The sequence below is a fragment of the Falco punctatus genome, assembly GCF_963210335.1.
Source record: "Falco punctatus genome assembly, chromosome: 1".
In the NCBI taxonomy this organism is placed as follows: domain Eukaryota; kingdom Metazoa; phylum Chordata; class Aves; order Falconiformes; family Falconidae; genus Falco; species Falco punctatus.
Window position 1 is genome coordinate 87,783,216 of NC_137580.1, and position 22,685 is coordinate 87,805,900.

The window sequence follows — 22,685 nt, forward strand, 5'->3', positions numbered from 1 at the left end:
AATGCCCTCCAGGAATGAGTAGCTAATTAGAGAGCAGGACTTGTGAAAAGACAAACCCGGGTTATGCACAGAACAGGTTTCTCCAGTATTTATTGCCTGCGTTACTGGCCAAGCTTCCTTGTAAGTAATAGTCAAATAATCGGCCTGGGTCCTTTTGTGAATGGTTTGAGTCTGTGTGGTCCTTCTTTGTTAGATCAGCTCATGGTTTCTGAAAGCTTCTGCACCCCCTGTTCTGAACAGCAGAGCCCGGTGGCACCAGCTGCTTCTGCCTGGAACAAACATTTGCATGTGACATTTAAAAAAAAAAAAAAAAAAAAAAAGCCAATTTCAAAATGTATTTGCTTTTCCTTATCCCCTAATTTTTCACCCCTTCTTAAAACTCTGGAAATATTTAAAAGGTGAATATATTTAGTTTTTTCTACAAGCACCTTTTAAACAAGTAAAGCTTGAAGAGGAAAGAGAAATCTTCCCTTCAGAAATAAAACAGCAGCCAGTGTTTGGAAATATTTTAACAATAGACCATATGGGAGTCCCAAACTATTAAGCTTTATTATTCAGAAGGCGGAAAATGTGGTTTGATATTCAATTGATATACAGCATAAATGAGAGCCGCAAACTCGGCTCCCTTGAGCTGGGATTCAGATGTTCTCTTGAATATAATAACTAATGCTTTGGCCTAGTTCCACAGAATGCATCCAGCCTGCTGATCACAAGCCAAGAAACTGTAGGCTTTTTCCCCCTCTGCCCCCGCTCTCTTCTCCCAAGTACTTTCCTCTCCTGCCAGCATGAGCTTTTGGCCTGAATATAAATCTCTTGATATTAGCTGCGTATAGAAAATGGGGAGGATGCTAATAGGGCACAGCAGTAGAGCTGTCTGTGTGTGCATGTGTGTTTGCTTTAATGATAAAGTTTTCCCTTCATGATGTGCTGCTGTGGGATTATATTGGTCATTTGAGGTGGGAGGTTCTTTGTTCCTGTTTTACTGTTTGTTTCCTATTGCTGTGGGAACAGGTAGGTGAACATCTTTTGGGGTTACTATGAAGTGGTGCCAGAGACCATGAGAGTGTAGAATTTGTTGGAGAGAGAAACTGGAAGTGGTTTCAGTTTCTTTTTTTCTTTTCCCCCCCTCCCCATTTGACTTGCATATATTTATAACTGCCCCTTCCCCCTTCTATCATGTCTCTCAACTTTCTCCCCTATGGGGAAAAGAACCCATAAAAGTTGCTTATAAAATAATACATATGTGGACTAAGATTGCCTGTATGCAAAGGGAGACTGATAGTTACGCAGATACTGTGATCAAGTAATGGCAGGCTGGATTACCTGCTATTTTTTGACACAGGATCCTTGATTCACTCCGTGTACAGGATGGACCAGCTTTGTCAGTGTGAATGTGGGTGGTGTGGTATGAGTAAGGAGTTGCGGGGACAAGAAATGGTCTTGTGGGTCTGGCAGTTGAATACTGCCCTGAAATACTGAGTTCTGTGCTGTCTTTGTCAAGAGCGCTCCCCCAAGATGCCAGTGTTGTCCTTGGAAATGACTGAGCTACGTCCACTGGAACTTTCTGCCCTATGCCCCTCACCAGAACCCAGCTGCCTGGGCACAGACCCCAGGCATGGAAAACCATGCAGATGGTGATGTTTAACAGTCAGGCGCACCAAATCAAGTTATACTCTTAACAGTCTAGAAGCAACCTTGACATAGTACATTTTGTTTCTCTTTGCTTCCTACAACACATGCAACGTGTGATGGCTTTGTATGTGTTTTAACTTGTAAGTGTTCAAGATTTTTGTGCTGCAGGACTTGACAAGTGTCTATAAGTAACTAGCCCCCCAGTTTTGTGACAGACATCCCCTGCTATGTTGGGTCCTATGTCTTCTAGCCTCTCAGAATCTGAAAGAACCTTTTCTATGGTTTGTGATTCCCCCTTGAAAAGGCAACGAGACTTCTGCATTAAGATATCTGGCACTTTTTCTTGGGCTCATCGCATTTCTAGAAAAAAGGCTTTCATTTGACATATAAGTCCAGGAATGCCTATAATACAGAACACAGTAGAGAATATAAATTACACACTTTGAATGTGAAGTTCAGTTTTGGCTTCTGTCTTTCCCCCATTTCTCTTTTCAGTTGTTCATGATAGCTGAAATTTTCCACGTTTTTGTCTCAACCCACACACAAATTTTTTCCTTTGGGGAAAACTGGAGCAAAATCAATTTTAGTGCAATTTTTCAAGCTTCTTTGACTTGCACCTACATCTGTTTGGTGTGGGGGAGTGGAATTTTATCATAAAACGTTTGATTTATTTAATGTATTCAATAAGCATCCAAGATGTGCCAGGTACTTTCTCAGCCCTTTTTGGATGAGAAATCTTGCAAGCTAGGAACTTAATAAACAAAGAAGCTACAGAACTCAAAATTTCCCTGCTGTTAAGGTCACTATATATCTAAGGAATAGACAGAGTTTGAACAAACCAGATCCAGAGACTTGTAAAGTACAAAATGTCACTTGCAGTACTAATGAGATCTAATGTTAAAGGAACAGCTATTTTTTTTACGTATTTCTTGATATTGTTATCTGCCCAACACTACAACAGTCAAGTGAGATGTGTCCATGTAGCAGCTCTACTTTCGTTGCAACTCTTGAGTCTATTTTTATTGGCAAAGCCGTGGCTATGATTGTATGATGCGATACTAAGGGCTCATGTAAACAGGGTCACGGATTCGGACCAAGGTAAGTTATAAATCTGAGCGGAAGAGCTATTCCCAATTAACTTCATCATCTTAACTAAGAGGTGATTTGGAATAGTTAATAAGGAATAGCTGTTCTGGAATAATCCCTTTTTAAGACAAACCCTTACTCTTTCTATAATTGTATTCTAGGAAGCTATTCTGTACTGAATCAGCATGGGATAGAGTGCCTAGAAGACGTTCAGACCAAGCACAGCTAGCGGTGAGTGGGGCAATATACACTGGGATGCCCTATTGCAACTGTTGTGAGTGAGTGGAAGAATAGCAACATTGGTTGCCTGTGCATCTCTCTTGAAGGCAACTGAAAGTATTACATCAAAACCACTGTACAAATGCCTCTCTCTGAGCAGGGATAGTATGAGCTGCCTGTTACTGTCTGAGCGTTAACCTCGTGTTACAGACAATGCATGTTTCAACTCGTAACTGATTACAATTTGATTAAATGTTGGGGTGTGGAAAGGACTTGTGTGCTTTTTTCCAATGTGTATATTTACATTATTATGTAGGAGCAATCAATTTATCAAACCCATGTGATTATTCAATAGCATAAAAAGACAACTGGTCAAAGGAAAACTTTGTTTTTAAGGTGGACAGGAAATTTGTTTCAAAGAAATTTGCACAATCTTTTTTTGAGGAGAACCTACACTAACAAACTAATCAAATACAGGAAAAGGCAATAATTTATAATGCCATGAAAACTTTCCTGCAGCATAAAATTGTGTACTTGACCTTGCCAAGGAGGATGAGCTGGAGTAGAGATGGTGCTCATGTGCTTTACTGCACTGTAGTTGTGACATAGTAGTTGTTAATTCATAGTTCTCCTGACTTTTGGAATTCGTCCCTTCCCTTAAAAGGGAAGGTGGCAGCCTGGAGTGCAGAAGCTCCAACTGCAGCCCTTTGGATGTTAATCCACCCTGACTTTCCTAAGCCTCCTACTTAAATCATTATCTTAATGAATCACCATTGCTGCTATCTTCAGTGCTACACAGGAACATGCAAATTTTAAACAGCCTGGGGGAAAGACCTTTTTGTCTGCAAAGTGCTCTGATACTTACATTTAGATATTGCCATGACAGGTACCTTGGATGCTACTTTCTGCCTAACCCCATGGATAGATCATGGGGCACAGTGTCTCACCCGTGTATGCCTGCTAGGCGGCTCTCGGGGCATGCCAGTCTGTTGACTTTAAGCAGCAGCTTTAGCTCAAGCGGTTGAAGCCCGATCACTGTGCAGGTTTGTCATTCATCTAACTGCCTGTTGGCTATGCATTTCTTTAGTTGCAAAATGACAAGGAATCAAGGGAGTGAGAATGGGGGTCCCCCCTCAGCTCTGTAGGTGCTGTTTTGACTTTGAGAAAGTTTCTTCAGCTCTTCACTTGACTTTTTTCACAGCACAAAGAAATATGCCACAGAAATGTTCATGTATCGAGCTAAATTTTCTCCCAAGTAGGTATCAAGAAATTTGATAGCAGAAACATTACTAGCTTGCTAGAAATTCTTAAGAATACTTGATTGAGGAGAAACTGAACATAGTGAAGCCACAGCAGAGTATCCCCAAGACTTTCAGCATTGTGTTGTCCCATTTCCTTGAAGAGTCAGCTTGGCCAGGTATTGAGCTCTGCCCGCTTCCAGCTCTTCCACATGATCACTTGCGAAATGTTTACTTGTAGACAGTGGGTATGGAGAGAGCACCACGTATAGCAGTTTCAGATGGCGAATCTTTGTGGTTATTTGCAATATGCATTGAAAGATCTGGTTGCTTTATTCATTAAACCAAGAGCTGAGGAAGCTGTTTTATGCAAATGTCCTAGATAGTGAGCAGTACTCTTCTCAAATTGCAAAGTAAATTCACCCATTGTCTCCTTTCTGTGGCTCAGAAGAGCCCACTCCCTTACTATGGGTAACTTTTCCTCACCAGTAATACTTCTGTTTCTGGAACAATGGCAGGATAAATGTGGAAGATACCAGATGAACAGAGCTCCTCTGGTCTCAACTGGGAGAGGGCCATATTGACAGGACTGAGCTTAAATGCGTTTTCTGCAATAACTCAATTATCAAGTCCTGTCCTGCTGAGATATGCCCACAAGAGGCCAGAATATCTATCTCAAGGAGGGCATCCTCATTCTTCTCAGCTAAATCTTCCCTGAAACCAGCCAAGCTAGAGCTATATCTTTTTAGACTAAGAAAAAAATTTCTTGGCTCATGCTAAAGCTAAGGACCGTTCTCAATTGGTTACTAAAGAAAGGGGATGTGAGCAAACAGTATGTGCTGACTTTTGGCAGCTCAAGGCCTGGACAGGAGTCCAGTGTGGTGCAGGAGATACAGGAGATACTAAGTGCTTCCTCACCCGTTTGTGCACATCTTCCTGGAGAGCAGCAAGTAACTAGGCCTGTGACTCAACCTTTTTTGCCTGCCTAGTGTAGCCCTGAACAGACTGCCACTTTCTTGTAATAGTGTTTAAGACTCTCTTTGTAAACTGCTTCGCAATGATAACTTTTCTGCTCATTGTGAGCAGACTGTTGTGTTTTCTGTATTCAAACTCCCAGCTGGTTCCAATCCCTCACCGGATGGCAGCATTTTATAATACAAGGGGTAACTTAACTGGGGAAGCCATCTATTGGATTCAGCACTTCAAAAACTGTCAGAGTGGGGATTTCGGATGAAATAACAGAAGTTATTTTTATATGTGTGTGTGTATAAATATGTGGAGGGTGTGTGTATATGTATTGTGTGTATATTTCAAAAGAGAAAATTGAGGTGACTAACATTCAAGGCTGAGTGCAAAACTTAAATGCAACTTTTTCTCATTCCAGTCTTGGAAGCTAATGGTGATAGGTGTGGGCAGGTCTCTGGCTGACTTTCTGAATTGCCTTTATGTCAGAGCTCCAGCAAGGGATTTGGTGGAATTTCTCATCCTACTGAGTAAAAGTGATGTTCTATCCTACACTAGTTTCCTTAGGAAACAGAAGGAAAGGGTCACTTCTCCCCAGCACTTAACACACCCAGTGTTATTTTTGCAGGCAGTGTATGCAAAATGTTTGGAAAATGAAATATCCAGAAGGAAGGTTTAGATTTCAATATGCTGAACTGGATGACATTATTCGCCTGGCTTTTGCATGCTATCTTATGCTCACAGATAGTAGTAGAGTTTTGTTAATGTACAAAGATCGTTATTTCTGTAGTTTGCTCATTCAAATTCAGAGGTTTGTAACTGTGGAAGTAAAATGTCTGTGCTATTATTTTGTGAAGCTGTCTTGAGGTAGTTTTGTTAACCGCATGTTCACAGGAGTCTGTGCTCAAAATAGCTGCTAAGCTTTCTGGTCAGGTATGTTGAGATGCAGCGTTTCAGCTAATAACTTTTTGTGTTATCTTTCTCATGGTGCATTACAACTGCCTCCCACAAATTCTGAAACTGGGGTCAAACTGCTCTGATGTTTCTCCCAGCATTTGCTAATTTGGCAGTATTTGAGCTGCCACTAAGAAACAGAGAAACTACAGTTGAGCACTGTGACTGCCAGTGCTGTTATGAACAAGTGATGCACATAGCACTACATAGGTATATAGATTTTAATCTGCAAACATATCTATCATTAATTTTGAGGGCTTTCAGAACCATGGTAGCTCAGCTAAGGCAGGGGAGATAAGCCAAGCAATTATATGGAGCAGCTGCATTTGGTGAGGCATGTCTCTTGGGATTAGTAGGGGCCTACAAAGCAGAGTAGTGAATTGTGCATCACAGTGCCAAGTCTGACTGGTCCTTCAGGACAGTCAGTCATTATATGGGGATGCCTTGGAAATTTCTTAAGACTGGGATATGTGCTGGGGTAAGCTTAAGAAAGCTTTCTTGGTTGTATAGATTTTAATGCAGCAATGCTTCCCCCTGCATGTTGGGGAGAACCGTGTCCTCTGTGCTTCTCTGGCTTGTGGAACTTGTCACTGGGTGCACAGGTGAAAGGAGGTAGCTGTGAGCTCTGAGCAGCTGCAAACTGCTGTGCTTTTGGGAAGACTTTGAGGGGGGGAAAACAGCAGGGATTTGAAAGCTGAAAGTTTGACTGGTTTGAACTGGGTAAAAAAGTTGAGAGATCTGTGGCAGCAGTTGCTGGGAGATGAAAAATTTCACCTGTCACCTCAGCAGACTACTTAAGAACACTGTCTGAAGCAAGCCCCCAAAAAGTTCTTGCTGAGAGACTAATTGCCAACTGGGAGGAAACGCTGCCCCTGAAGAATGGACAAACTCTCTGGATGTTTACCCAAGCTGGTAAACCAAACAGAAACCATCAGTATGCTGCTATGTAAATTCATGGTATGCCAGTATCTTACACACTATGCAGTTCTGATTATCACCTCCCAAAGGTAGTAGAGAGCTAGAGCAGGTGCAGAGAAGACTATCAAAGATGGGTCTCAAGTCAGTGGCCATGATTTCTCTCTTTGCCATAGAGATGACTTATTACAGAAAATGCAAATGTTTAATACTATCATGAATGGGGTGGGGAAGGGGAGTAGGGAGTGATTCTTCATGGTTCTGATGTTAACTAAATTGATTCAAAGCAGGCAAAGAGGAGGCACTCTGTCAAGCAACAGTTACCATGTGAAACTCATTGCCAAAGGGTGTTATGGATAGCAGAAGTCTAAACAGATTGAAAAATCGATGAAAGACAGATAAGTTCTTATTAAAAGTGATGGCCTGGATGCAGCCTCTGGATCAGGTGATCTTAACAACTGCACAGGGTACAAGAAGGGAAAAGACTGCCTGCACTCTATTTTACTGCTTTTCTTTCCCCACCCCTCCTCTTGATGCCTTCTGGGGCGGGGGTGGGGGGGCTTGTTCTGGCTACTCCTGAAGAACAGACCGAGCTAGACCTTTGCTCTTATAAAACAGCTCTTTTCATAGTTCAAAACTAGAAAGGAAACTAGCTACACTGCAGTGCAGGGAACTAGTTTTGCCTTGCAGCCCACGAGTAACTTCACTGAAATAAAGAGAATTAGGAGCTGAATGCCTCCTAACAGCTCTAAAATGTGTGTGTTATAAAATGCCTCTGTAGCCTGTTTTCTTCATTAAAATTCTGACTTAACAAAAAACTGAGCTTGTTAATGAAGCTTTGAGTCACTACAGTGTTTCTAGTTACTTTTCTCACTTTCTGTGTTTGGTGCTCCAGTCACCTGGTTTGCCTGATAATGCACCTAATGAGCTGGCTTAGGCATTTGAACTCGGGTAGTAGTGACACCTTGGTCTGAGGATGGCTGCCCTCCGCAGAAAGGACTGGAGAGCACGATAGGGAGGGAAGAAGAAGCAAGTTGGGAAGGAGGCTGAAGAAAGGGGAAGATATTTAAATCTCTTGTATATGCACACAAGCAGGAAACTAATACGGAGCAGGGCTTATAGTTGTGACTGCTGTGGCACCAGTCAGTTGGTATTTGGGAGGTGAAAAAATCAGTTTTACATATTGCTAGACGATTGTACTGTAATACAGCAGTGCCTCCTGGCAGGGAAAGCAATGTAATGTAAAGCAGTACAGCGTGGAAGAGCAGTTGGAGAGCTGTCAGGAGCTGAGTAGCTTGGATTGCTTCCACATGAACCTGGGAGCAAGCAAGCTTGCTGCAGCGTGGCATTCCCCTGCCCTGAGGAGGAGTACGGTCTGCAGCATGAGTGTGAATAATGCACCTTACAAACAACGCAGCTCAGCTCTCTGAAGGAGGGATACAAGAGGCTTTTCTAGGCAAAACAGTAAGAGTGTCTTTCTTCTCTTGGGAAATTTCTTTTCCAGCTCAGAGCCCTTCTGAGTTCATATGCCAGGCAGCCCTGAGGCAAATGAGTTTGCATCTGTCAGCCGTCATTGCCTGGCACAAGGCTGCCAAAGGGGTAGCAAAAGGCTGAAGGCTGGAGCTCTCCCGTGCAGGCTGCAGGAAAGCTGCTGGGTCTGATCTGATGGGGCAAACGAGGGAGTAATGACTTTTTTTTTTTTTTTTTTTTTTTGGTAACAGTCTGTATTTCCAGAGGGCTTTGCTGCATGGCATTGGCCTTTATTCCAGTTTTTAGATGTTGGACTGACTTGGCAATCTTACTTGTGGTTTTTAATCCTCCCCCCTCTCTCTGCCCCCAGCATTTTTCTTCCCTTCCTCTGCCTCACTCTACATATTGCTACTATAAATTGCTTGGGATGATGGGTCCTGCTTCTTACTTGGAGCCTCTGGATGCTATTAACAAGTAATTGCTGGAAAGGCTTGTTTAAACATCAAACCCCTACATTATTTTTTAAATTGCCCTTTGAGGTGGCTGAAATGCTACTGAAAGATTACTTTAATACTGGACAAGGAGCTTTATTAGGTAAGGGGAATAGTGTTCTCACTAGTATTTCTGAGGTACCAAGTCATCTTCCTTTTAAAGAAGGGATGTGTAGTTTTACTCCCCCTGCTTGCTTCTCCCCTCACACCAGCAAAACTGATGTTTGTAGCAAGGAGCAAAGAGGTTTTATTAGCTTTATCTTTTCAACACATTCAGATTGTTTGGGGTTTTTTCCCCCAAAAACCTGTAAGAATAGAACAATTAATTCTGCATGTTTGCTACCTAGCCACAGCTTGAAATCCATCAATACTAGAAAATTATCCAGGGAGATTCTCTCAACATCCAATACATATATGAGGGTTGGCCAGCATGATGTGGGGCCAGGACAGTGTCTAATACACTACTACTCCTGCTGTAATCACATCAGTCAGATTACTGAATGGTTGACCTGCGGTCACGGATGAGCTTGAACAGGATCCTTCACCATTTAGAAACCAGTAGCTACATGCATGATGCACCTCTCCTGGTAAAGACTGCTGTAAGATTGGCTGAATTGCAACTGGTTTTGCTCTAAATGTAACTGTGGTGTGTTCTGTCAGTGGCAATATGAGTCACCGTTAGCCTAGTAGCAACCATTGGACAATCGTGTGAAATTTATGTTTATTTCACATACTGAAAACTGTTAGGCAGATCTCCTTGCAGGCTGAGTGTCTCCTGACTTTAAGAACAAATGGTTCATTTTGCTTTGACGTTCATGCAGCCGCAGGGATGCAGTAAATGTATTGACTTTTTACTCCTTTCTACTCTTTCATGTAAGTGTACACACATTATTACAAGAAAGATGCATGTGAGCTCATAGCTGTGCCTCATCACTTAATGAAGTGTTTGCTTTAAGGAAATGACATGGGCCTTCTGTGGAAGCTCTAGAAGCAGTAGCTAGTTTGCCCAGGCCTTAGCCCCAGCAGGCAAAAAGGAAGACTTCATTTCAGATTTCCTAAGCTTGACAGGTAGCTAGGTCTGTGATAGAAATTAAGGTGTGAATTTTATAAATATAAGTGCTACCTTGGGAGGGAATAAACAAATAAGGAACCTACTGCAGAAATGGTTTGAGAAATGTCACAGATTGTAAAGACAAACATGAATTTGGAAGTAGCATGGGAAGGTTTCATGACCTTCTGCATTTTTCACCTAACATTGTGTCTGATCAGGTGAAGGTGTCTTGTTCCTCTGTCATCTTCCCAATAGCAAAAAAAAAAACCACAAAAACCACCCAACTTTATCTTTTTACATGTAGTGTAGCATGTGTATTAAGATTTGGGCGGGGTGGGGGAATGTGGATATTTCTCTAAATTACTAAACAAAATATGGCCAGACATAATCACAGCATCTCAGTACGTATGCCACAGAAAAAGAAGCAAAATGCATATTGTAGGGAATTGCTGTACCTCTTGCTTTTATGGTGTGCGAGTGTTTCTTTTTCCCTGTTGTTTTTTATTCCCATTTGTGTTTTAGCAGTCTTTATGTTAGGATTTTGTGGGATATTGAGCAGAAGTCAAGTGCACTGTAGATCTAGTGGCTAAAAGCTACTGAACTGAACAATCTTTATAATACCTAAGAAAAAATACTTCCTTGAAATTACAATAGCTGCCTTAAACAATTGTCATACATCTTGGTGAGTTTAGGCCTGTCTGTACTCAGGCGCTGCTTGTCTTCTGCCAAAGGCTGAAGGAATGACAGAACGCTCAGCTGCGGAAAGTCTGTCCCTAAGCATGAGGAACAAGAGTTTGTAAGAAAGTACTGGGCTTTTGGCAGATGTACCTGCTTTTGCAGGGAGACCTTCAGGCCTTTTTTGCCAATTAAAAAAAAAAATAAATATTTTTGGTTTGTTTAATGCAGTAAAGGATTTCAGTTGAGAAAATAGTGAAAGCTTAAGCAACCTAGGATCCTTGCTTTCCTTTTCTAACCTGGTGAATAAGAACTAGATATAACAGGAGGTAATTATCTGGGAACTCTAGATTTTAAAGGACAAGGCAATGAAAATTCAGTTATAAATAATCAGCTAAAGCTCAATTCTCTTTAATTGTTTGTTTTAAATGTTCAGCGTGTTTGGACTGAAAAGTTTATGAAAAGATAAGAAAACAAAGTCAGAAAATGCTTGATGGATGGTTACTTTCTGAATTTTCAGGCAGTATGATTAAAATGAGAAAAAGAAAATGTCTAATAAAAGTTACAGGGTTTTTACTAAAATAAGAAAAGGAGGAAAAAAAGTCAGCTGAATAAATACCTGTAAAAAAGAATATATCTTTCAACTAGAGATAGTGCAGCTCTCCGGTTAGCAAAAACTAATACCAAATTGAGAGCAGACTATATTTAGTTGCAAATCAGTATGGCTTAGTAGTTACCAGCCACTGATCATCCTTTATGAAAATAACTAGAGCTCAAATGTAAAACAAGATTAAAATTGGTAGCTTTAAATGACTTTGATTTAAATCCACCCTTCCTCTACTATTGGATGCTATCTGAATAAATAAATAAGTAAAAGCTCATTTAGCTGCTGGCATGGCATTGCCATGGCTTTTCCTGTATTTGCTATGATGTGATACACAGATAAAGGGAACTCCCTCTGTATGTTCATGTACCAAGTCACTAACGTAACACTTGGTCTTTTCCCTCCCCTTCCTCTGTCTCTCATCTCCATTATCCTCCCCCAAAATTTAAATGGGAAATTGAATTTTGAATTTGTCATGTTTTACATACTTCTCAAGGTGTGTGAGCTGACTCTGAAGATGAGTGCACCTGGCCTCCTATTTTCCTGTCTCCTGTATATTTGATACAAACTACAAGTGTGTCCTAAAGAGTTTTTTCTTATTTTACTCCTGGTCACATATTTTTTGTACTGCAACTTCCAAAAATTAAAATTAATTATGACCTTAGAGGCAGACAGTCCAATAGTGAAATAGCTTGCAATTTTGTAGTTTAATTGAACTCTGAAATTCCACCGCTTAAAATTGCGTAAAACTTTCCAATAATTTGTTTATATATTATTTTAAGAAAAAAACACCTGAATTAGGAGTCTGGTTCCAAGTAAAAAAGGATAGCTATCTGGCTAATCATTGCTATGCACTAGATCACTATTTTTATTATATTATTTTTGCCATTTTCCCCTATAAAACTTCTTCAATTGTATAATGAATGCATTTGATTTAAGGGGACGCTCTCCAGGATTTTATGCCCCAAGACAGACATGTCACAAAATAGCTGGAGGTTAAAGAACCCCAGTTGGATTAAACACTTGCAAGTACTGACAAGAGTAGGAGTTGAGCATTTGTATGGAAACCTGTATGGAGGCTCCTGGACAGCTGTTCTCAACTACTCCTGCTTGAAATCAGCTACTTTGTTTTGTTCTTACCTAGAAATTCAGACTTTCTGAGTCTTCAAAGAAAACGTGTGCACTGCTATCTCCCTGTGGGGACACAGCTCTGTCTGACAGAGAGGTTGCTCATAAGATGGCCTGGTTTTCCCAAAGTCTGAATTTTTTTTTTTTTTTTTTTTTGTGGAAAAATGAAATGAATAATTGCACTTCTGTACTAAATATGGGGATTTTCCTTAAATGACTTCTTAAATAATTGCTTCTGCATCAGATGTGTCACTAAGTGTCAAGGTTTCTGGAAGTGCACATCCTGTATATTGCACAGTTATAAAATACAGCTGGGCCTCCATTTATCTGTTGGGAACACAGACCTGCTCTTGTGATTTGGTTTCATGTTGCTCCAGAAGGATGTGACAGTGTACATTCTAAGATCTCATGACAAATGTGTAAAGTTCAGTGCTCCTACCAGGCAGGCTGCTAACTGGCCAGGAAGTCACTAACACTGTGGCTGGCAAAGAGTAAAGAAAACAAAAAAGATGCTAAATCTTGGTTATGGGAGAATGAACTGTCATGTAATGGCCTTATTCTGGATTCATCTGAACAGAGATGGCCAGTGAGATAAACAGATGACTGGGATGTGGAGTATGGGAGAATTTCCCTTTGCTTCCCACTTGTGCTGGATGGATGAATTGGGTTCGTTGAATCCACTGTATCACCCAGCCCTTGAGGGATTATAAAGCAGAGGCGGGCTGTAAAAAGACCTACGCCACTTCAGAAGAACGTTTAGCTTGGCACTGCCTTCATCCCTGGTGGCTGCTTGTGATGCCTGGAGCTATTTACCGTAGGGATGAGCAGACAAACCTGATGTATGCTCAAACCTGGAAATATGAATTAATTAACCAGTGGAATAACTTATGGATGTGGTAGTTCCTCATAAATTAGACTTTTCATCAAGACTGGTGCATGCATTCTCACTCGTGTACTCCCTCTCCTAAAAGCTGTTGAAAGAATTGCTTGCTGGAAAATGAAGGCACTTGTGCTATTAAGGAGGAATAAGAGATGAGGATCCTACAGGGCCTTGTGGTTCTCCACCTCTGAGCTCGCGCATGCTGGTCAGCAGCTTCTTATATCCATTGGTGCTCTGGCTCCTTGTTAAGTACTACAATGTGCTTTTCATGAGATAGGTGGCAGGGGGCAGTTCTTCATGCTGAAGAATACTTCTGTATAGTGACGCAGACTATAGCTCTGCCAAGTAGCTCCTCTCTTTTTATTATCTGTGTCAGTCATGAAGATATGACACAAAAAATGCCATTAATGCATTTGTTGCCCTAAAAAAAAAAATTCTGTTGGCTCTTTCAGCTGCTTAGGCTAGCAGCTAGTATCCTCCAAGGCTTAGTGAAGAATTAGGTTGAAATTGCCAAGGGGTGTCTCTTCCTGCGCTGACTTAAGAGATGTATGAGGCTCGCTCTCCTTTGTCCTTCCTTCATCCTGCACTAGCCATATTTGCCTTGTGCCCTGTCAGCATTTTCTGCTTGGGAATGGCTGAGTGGACTTTGCTGTGTTAGCCGTGCATCTTTTTTTATTTGAGGGAGATCTTCAGAGTGCCTATTTGGCACAAATCAGTTGAGAATTTGCTGGTAATAAGTGCAGAGGAAGGAACAAAAAGAATATGTGGAGCTCCCTGATATGTCATCTTCCTTGTTTTTAGGGCCTTAACCCTTTGACCCTGCTGTTCACTTTCTCTTGGCAGTGCCTTGTTCCTGCTCTTGGTGGAGGTCTTTTGCTTGTCCCTGAACTGGTTCAGCCCCCAGAACACAAATGCTCTGAAGCTGCAGTCGCAGGGTCGCTGTCTGTCTCCAGAAAGTAATGTGGCAAGGGGCTCTGCATGCTATGGAGAGCAGCTCCCCCCGTGCAAGGAGTTACAGGATACCGCTGGGGGTAGCTACAGCTGGTATGCGCTGGTACTAATATAATCCCGCAGGACTGTATCCATGAGACACAAGTGTGACATGTGAGGTATTTAAGGAGACACACCTGTTCTAGGCACAGGCCTGGGTATTGCATGCCTTGGAAATGGAGGTTTTTGGTGGAGCAGGAAAGACTTTAATTTCATCCACAGCAGGGCTTTGCTTTCTTCCTTCTCCCCATTGTCACATTATTTTATAATTCCCTAATATTAAACAATCCTGCAGCCTGTTAGCACTGGACTGTTTCAAAGGCCAGGCTAGTGTTTGCATTTGAACTTTTTTTTACCTTGGTGTGTGATTCCAGAGTGATCAGCAGGAGAGAACAGCTTCTGGGTTGACTGATGGTTTGGGTGTAACTGCTCCCAAGAAAGGGCAGAGAATTTGCAGAATGTCATCTATGTGTGGGGCTGGGTTTTTCAGTCCTTTAGATAATTCAGATTTTATGTTGTGTTTACCTGTGTTTTCATTATAAGGCCTCTGTCTTGCAATTTGGAGTGGTAAATCGCCTAAAACTGATATCATCTTGCAAAATTTTGTACAAAAATATTTTGTCCCTTTGGTTTGAAGTCTGAGTGTCTTTCCTGCTCTCCTTCCAATCTGCCCCCATGCCAAAAATTGTTGTTAAATGGTTACTTTGCATACAGAAGAAAAATCAAGCAAATGCAAAATAAACCTCATGGTTGTACAGTACAAAGAAATTAACTTGCTTAGATTTGTAATTTTTTTTTGAGTTAATCTGACACTTGGCAGATGTTTGTTTTTTTGTTTTGGGTTTTTTTGCTATTTCAAAGGGGATGTATTAAGATGAAGGAAAAAAATTGCAGGGTCTGTCATATGACTTGATTTGATCTGTCTTGTCTTTCAATTAGAATGGAAATTTTCTCTCAAACTTCTTTATGTGCCTTTTTTTTTGATGTTAATGTGGAATCTCCTATTTGCCTTGGTCTCACTCCACATGCCCTTTCTTTCCATGGATTCCTGTTCTTTGTGAGGTTTTAGTGCTTGTTGGTTTAGGACAGCTTCCAGGACTGGGGCCAAGATTTCTCCTGTACCTGATAGATCATTGTGTGAAAATAGTAGCAACTGGACAGTCTTTTCCTCCCATCTTTATTTTAAACAGAATCTTCCAATAAACATCCAGTATGGCAATTGTTGTTTGTAGAACTAATGGCTGGTGGAAATAAGGAAGAGAGGGTGAGAGGCATGTTTTACTCCAGGACCTGGTTAGTTTGGGCAGTTAGGCATCTTGGGGGGGAAGGTGGTTATTATTCCCTTCTTATATAGCTCTGAATTCTGAGTGCGGTGGACTGGAATAACCAGACCCTGAGGGGACAACAGATTCTCCTTCGCAGAAATGAAATGGTGTTGGCAGGGAAGCAGATCCTGGGAATGGAGACTCCTCGGCTCCAGCCTCACCTGGTCATGGGGTAGGCTCACTGTGAGCAGGTCACTGACCCTTATGCAAGGGGGTATAAATCTGAATCTTGTAATCCTATCATGAAAGATGGCTGCAGTGTGGCAAGTGGTGGCTCCTCGCCTGCAGAGGTGCTGACCAAAACCCATGGTCCTCTTTAGTCCCTCTATGCTGACATTCACAGCTTGACCAGCCCCAAACCCTCAAATTGTTTTTTTTTTTTCCTTGTGGGCAGACATATTTTTGTACATATGAACGTGAAAATACATTTGATTATGGTATTAAGAAGCAGAATACCTCATTGTAAGGAAAGAATCATCCTCATCTAGTGGTGGTGCCTCCCAGGCTAGCTTTCTATCTCTGCACATGACCGTACTTTGCTGCACAGACAGGGCCTAAAGTAGATGTGATCTCACTATTCTCACCAGCTGGTAATGGTGGGCTCTCACACCCCCATGTCTACTGGATTCTCCCAGAGTTACTCAATGTCCAACTAAAAACTGAAGAGATTTATTCTAGGGGATTTTTTGGGGGGGCGGTGGTTGGATTTAGTGAGATTTTTTTGTTCCTTAACTGCACCCTGCAAAATGTCCCGGCTGAGTTGTTTCCAAATACTAGCATCTCTAGGGAAGGGGTTATAAATTGCTAATTTAAAGCCTGCAACAGGATAATTAACTAACCAGTTTGATGTAAATGGCTTAATGGGGCTTTACTAGCCCCTTTGAACTTAAAGTAGCACTAAAAAGTAAACTGTAAATACCTTCAAGGAAAGTACTGGCATGTTTGAATGTGGGGGTGCTTGGTTGTAAGAAGCAAGCCTGCTCGACTTGCCAGGAATCTGGTGGCCTGTGTGACAGCAACTGTGTCAAGGAGGCGAGGGGACTAACCAGGCACCCCTTGGGGAAGGCTCTTCAGCTACCCTAGTTCTTCAGGAAGCACATAAACTCTGATATATCAGGCTTTCAAACCTGCCCTGCCTGCTTTGGAAAAATTAAATCACAACCTCAGTTTAAATGCAACTGTAATGAATTTTCTTCATGATTGAAGAAAAGAAAAAAAAAAAAAAAGAAAAAAAAACCCAACAAAAAAACAACCCTGAGGGGGAGGCAGCCACTAGAGTCCACCCTAATTTTCCTGGAGTTGTATTTGCATTAAGGTCTTTTGGCAAGTCCAGGCAGAAACATATTACACTTTGTTTCAGAAGACCTCGTTACCCACTGAATCTGCTGAGACAATGTACTACTACAGCCCTGCAGCAGATTCCAGTTTCTGATGTGTTTTGGGGACTTTTGGGAGAACCTCTAAACCTTCATTCTTGCTGGGCTGCTACAAGATTCCAAGAGAGGGTTGACAACTATTAAGCTTCTAGAAATGAAGATCATCACAAAATGGAAACATCTTGTGTAGTTAGGCATTGATTTCACTTCTGACGATGTAAACTAGGGTGTCAGAGAAGGTAATTTCAGGCCCAAAGGCAGGAAGGAGTATTCCCTTCTGTCCCTCCCTCTATGGAAGAGAAACTCCTCCTGGTCCGAGTGCTGCTCTGCTCCATCTTTTCACTGCACATGCACCACGCAGGGTCAGCAATAATTTGCAGGAAATTTTTCTTCACTGTTTATCTGTCTCACCACCATCTTTCACCTCTTGCCAGCAGCCTTTCTGGGTACTAGAGGGTGTTTTGGAGTTTGAAGCACAATCCTCAATTGCTACTGTAACCTCTGACACATGGGATTTGTCTTACAGTCAGCTCTGAGTGTTTCTGGTCCTTGGCTGTACTTCCCTGCCTGCTCTGTTGCACTATCCCAAAGACTATGAGACTAACGCTGAGCCAGACCAGGGCTAATGCAGGAAGAGGGCAAGACCTAACCTTTACAGTGATGGGCTTGGATGGGCTAAAACAGATCATGATGCCTCACCATCAGTAGTGATGGATCTATTTCTGTGTGGTTTGTTTTTCTGTTTTGTTTTTGGTGGTTTGGTGGGGGTTTTTTGTTTGGGGTTTGTTTTTTTTTTTTTTTTCAGCTGGGAAAATAATGGGATATGATGTACCACTGGCAAGGTTAATGCTGGCTTTAAAAAAAAGGAACATAAAAGCACTGAAGTGTTGTAGAGGGCAGTGATGTAGGAATGCCACATCTTATTTTAAAAAAAATATCTGGCAGAGGATTCAGGCCTGCACTCTAATTGTTTAGGTGTCTATGGGCCTATTGTATGCAAATACCAAAATGCTTCACTGTGGCCTTTGGAAGAAGAGGTAGTAACATGGCACTTCTCTGCTCCTACATGCTGACTGAAGAAGTTGGCACCATAGCACTACCTGCTTGCTGTGTGTGGGTGGGAGCACAGTGCAGGATTAATTTGGAGTTGATTGTGTTGGCAGGCATCTATCAGCAGAGCTTGCCCAGCTGCCTGTGCTATGCTGTGGCTGTTAATGCTTTACTTCCATGAGCACTAACCTAGATCACATATTTTAAAAAATCAAAAATGCATGTGCTATGAGAGAGAGAAAGAGACCTTGTGAGCAGAAGAACTTTGTACACATGCAGTGTAGATGGCTGGAGACTCCCTTCAAGGAATGTCAGAAGACCTTAGCATGCCAGCTTTGATATCTTGGCATCTGACTGTGAAATGCAAATACTCAGTCTCAATCCATCATGCCCATATGCTGACATGTATCCAAGGGGAACTTCTATGAATGTTGTTGTTATTCACATATAATTTCAGCTGCCTCTTTGCTTCCCAGCACCACCATACCATGTGTCCAACTGAGTGCAGTGTCTTCCAGGCCTTTTATGCCAAATCTTTTGGATTTGTTTCTCTCATGGGGAGGCAAAATGGCATTAGTGTGCATGTCTTTCTCAGTGGTCTGGACAAGGGGATCAAGTGCATACTCAGTAAGTTTGCAGAGAATGCCAAGCTGGGCAGGAGTGTTGATATACTTGAGGGTAGAAGGCTCTACAGAGAGATCTGGGCAGGCTGGACCGAGGGGCTGAGGCCAATTGTATGAGGTCCTACAAGGCTGAGTGCCAGGTCCAGCACTTGGGTCACAACAGCCCCATGCAAAGCTATGGGCTTGGGGAAGAGTGGCTGGAAAACCGCCTGGCGGGAAAGGACCTGGGGGTGCTGGTCAACAGCTGGCTGAACATGAGCCAGCAGTGTGCCCAGGTGGCCAAGAAGATAAATCAATAGTATCCTGGCTTGTATCAGAAACAGTGTGGCCAGCAGGACTAGGGAAGTGATCATCCCCCTGTACTTGGCACTGGTGAGGCCGCATCTCAAATTCTGTGGTCAGTTTTGGGCCCTTCACTGCAAGAGGGACACAGAGGTGCTGGATCGTGTCCAGAGACGGCCAAAGGAGCTGGGGAAGTGTCTGGAGCACAGGTCTTATGAGGAGCAGCTGAGGGAACTGGGGTTGTTCAGGCTGGAGAAAAGGAGGCTCAGGGGGGACCTTATCACGTTCTACAGCTGCCTGAAAGGAGGTTCTGGGCAGGTGAGGGTGGGTCTCTTCTCCCAAGTAACAAGTGATAGGACAAGAGAAAATGGTCTCAAGCTGTGCCACTGGATATTAGGAAAAATTTCTTCACTGAAAGGGCTGTCAAGCTCTGGAACAGGCTGCGCAGGGAAGTGGTTGAGTCACCATCCCTGGAGGTATTTAAAAGACATGTACATGTGGCACTTAGGGACATGGTTTAGTGGTGGACTTGGCAGTGCTGGGCTAACAGCTGGACTGTATCTTAAATGTCTTTTCCAACCTAAATGATTCTGCAATTCTATGTGCAGCAGAGGAATAAACCCTGTGTTTGGATGGGGTTGGGTTGTTTTTGAGGCTCTTATCTTTCTAATCCCCCCCCCCGCCCCCAACCGTTCTGCAGATTTTTAGTTTCTTCATTAAGTCCTTTAAATGATATGATCAATTAAAACCCAAATGAACAAAAAAGCTTTTTCACACTGCCTATGAAAATAGAAGTTAAGGTAAAGAAAAGTGGATTGCAATAATCTTCCTTTCTTTCACATGAGAGATGGTTGGAGTTTGGACTCCTTTCTGAAGTCCTAGTGTACTTTATGTATCTTCTAATAACCATATTTTTGTCTTTCACTATAAAAGTTTTATACAAATAATAATAAAATACGCATGAAGAAAGTTACCATGACTAAGAATTTCTACTGTGCTGTTCATCCCATTGAAAGACCCAAACTTATCAGTCAGTATTTTGGGCACTTCAGTAAATGTCAGCACAGTTGTTAGTCCTGTCTGAAGCTTTGCATATCTCTGTGACCCAGTATCTCTTCTCAAAGGAAGAAGTAATATTTGCAAGACAGCAAAGCAGAATTTATTTTCTCACCAGCTTTGCTATTTTTGTTATGAATAACTCTTTGAAAAAGAAAACCCACAATAATCCCCTTTCCAACACACCTTTTGTTTTGAAACCCTCCAAACCTGACACCCATATTTGATTTATTGGCTCAAGAATAACAGGGAAAATGTGAGCAGTAAACTCTGACCCAACATTCTCTATGGCTACTGCTGGAGAAAGTGCTGTTACGCATAATTTGCTCTTTCCTGACCTTTTCTTTTCTTTTTTTTTTTTTGGTTGTTGCTGTTTAGAAATGCAAAAATATTTATCAGCACTTTTTGCTGGCTATTATAAATAATAGAAAGTTGTGTGAAAATTGGAACATAATGAAGACAAATTTTAGAGTGGTGTTGTCTGCAGGTTTTGGGTGTGTTCACTGATTGCCTCCTACTTAAGAGAGCAGCTGGAAAATCCAAGTCCTTTCCCAACATGTCAAAACCAACTTTTTCAAAGGATGCAGTAGCTGTGCCAAAGCACCTTGCCTGTTTGTAAGCAAATGCATACTATTGGAACTATCTCTGCCTGGGCCAGCATTCTTGCATGCAGCTGACTGTATTAAATCAATTTGATGAATTACTATATAATTTTTAATTTTTTTACAGGCAGGTCCCTGCTATTTCTTGCCTGCACAAGATTAAATGGGCTTTTACGTTACATACCCTGTTAAAAGACTTCAATTGTCTGGAATGAGTCTGTGTGTGCAATGACTGGTCCTGGAAGGGTCTGGGGATTTGGGATTATTGTCAGGCTTCTTACACAAAGATAGCAGAGAAACAAGGTGTGTGAAAGCCATGTTAGCATCCGAGATGGAGGATACATCATGACAAGAAGGATGCCACCTATGCCACTTATTCAGGCTCTTTATAGGAGTTGACTGTTGTTTTGGATTTTGGGGTGGTTTTCCTGATGTTAAAACATATTCTTTAAGTGAAGTGGCTGCCAAGAAAACATCTGGAGAATAGATTAGATTAACCCTAGATGGACTGACTTGATGGGCCAGAGAAAGCTGGATGGCATATGTCTTCTTAGGTTTGTGAGCCTCAGGATACATGTGCTTTGGAGCACCTGCACTGTGGCGTAACAATGCTACAACTTATTCAGCCTTTCTCCATGACAGAACTGTGTGTGGCTGAATAATGTGGGCCAGGGACTGAAAGCAGCTAGATGCTAGATACAGGTGTTCGGGAATGCACAATGCCAAGAGAGATGTTTTAATCCAGATATATCCTCACGAAATATACTCTTTTTACATCCTCTGGGAGTCTCTTGATGCTGTTCTATCAGTAGGCTCTGTTACAAGTTGTAAGGATATAAGAATTTTACTTTTTCCTTCCAGTCTAAGGTGTAGTATCAATGTTTGTTGTGGCTGTTAGCAGTAGTTTGTACATGTATTACTCCTCTGGCCAGATTCAGATCCTATTTATGTAGCTATAAAACTGCTGAATTGTTTCATCTGTGTGACAGAGGTTTCAGTCTCTCTGGCTGTTTTGGTTCTGTTTGGGATTTTTTTGCTTTTTTTCTTTAACCACTTTCCTTGCTGAGAGGGGAGAGCTCTATGGGAAGTGATCCAGGAAGCTTTTAAAATAGCCTTTTAGTGTGTTTTTGGTTTATTTTAACTCTTGCTCAAGCTTTTAAATATGCGAATTGCCTCTGTGAATTCTCATCTGAGTGCCTATGAAACCTGCCAGCCAAGCCTAAATCTTGCAGGAGGTGTGGCCAGCCACATTTGTGTTCTCAGAGTTCTCTGGCACAGACACCTGGTACACCTGTGTCTTCTGCTAGTTCAGTACTGTCACAATATCATGCCTGTTTCTCTGGTACCTCCTGTTTTTCCCAAGGTTATCTTCTATAAATAGAATCTGCTCCAGCTTTTCACTCTCCCACACCTATCTTAAGGAGAACAATTACCAATGAGATGCTTTTAATAATGCTGAAAGAAGGGTGATCCATTCTTCTGTACTCTTTTAAGGCTTTTTTTCTGACATGAAATAAATGCACAAATTGCTTAGCAATTTACTTTGGTGACAAATGTAAAGTGAGTAGGTTTTGAAATAGTTAAGCTTAAGTATTTAAACACTTGATAAACCATGGGTTATCCAAAGAATAAAATTGGAATTGTCTTGCCACCTGCAGAATTCCATGCAAAGGTCTCAATCTGTGTATAAAATCTAGTCATTTCCTTAACTGTTGTTAAACTGGTGGAGGTTACTGTGGTATCTAGTGTTCACCTGTCCAGAAACCAAAACTATGCTCAACCCAGGCCAGCAGAGATGCTTTGGATGATGCAGCTACCTGTTAGCAGCATGTGATACAGCAGCCAGAATACACAAATATCTAGAGCATTCATAAACCAGAAAAACTTCTTTAAAATGAAAAAAACCCAAACCAAAAAAAGCAACTAAATGAAAGCACATAAGGGTTTGAAGTGATTATGCTGACCTTACTGTCCTTTAAAATATGCCTGCAGTAGCCCAAAGCTTAATGTCATATGAACCAAGAGAAATCAAAAAGAAGCTGTCTCTATAGGCTACATGATGAGCTTGTGGGCAA

At 41.7% G+C, this 22,685-nt stretch overlaps 1 protein-coding gene across 10 annotated transcripts in view; it reads left to right on the forward strand.

Moving 5' to 3' along the window:
• The window catches only part of HIC2 (HIC ZBTB transcriptional repressor 2), an 82,300-nt gene that overhangs the window by 38,612 nt on the left and 21,003 nt on the right, over positions 1-22,685 (forward strand). For 7 of the 10 annotated variants that reach the window (XM_080374233.1, XM_080374234.1, XM_080374238.1 and 4 more), the window contains exon 2: positions 2,880-2,949. The exons of 1 other annotated variant lie outside the window; for it this stretch is intronic. The gene's annotated coding sequence lies outside the window, so the exon portion shown is untranslated. Of the gene's footprint in view, positions 1-34; positions 121-887; positions 1,012-2,879; positions 2,950-22,685 lie in introns of those variants that run through there. 2 more of the 10 variants (XM_080374236.1, XM_080374235.1) reach the window with 2 other exon arrangements.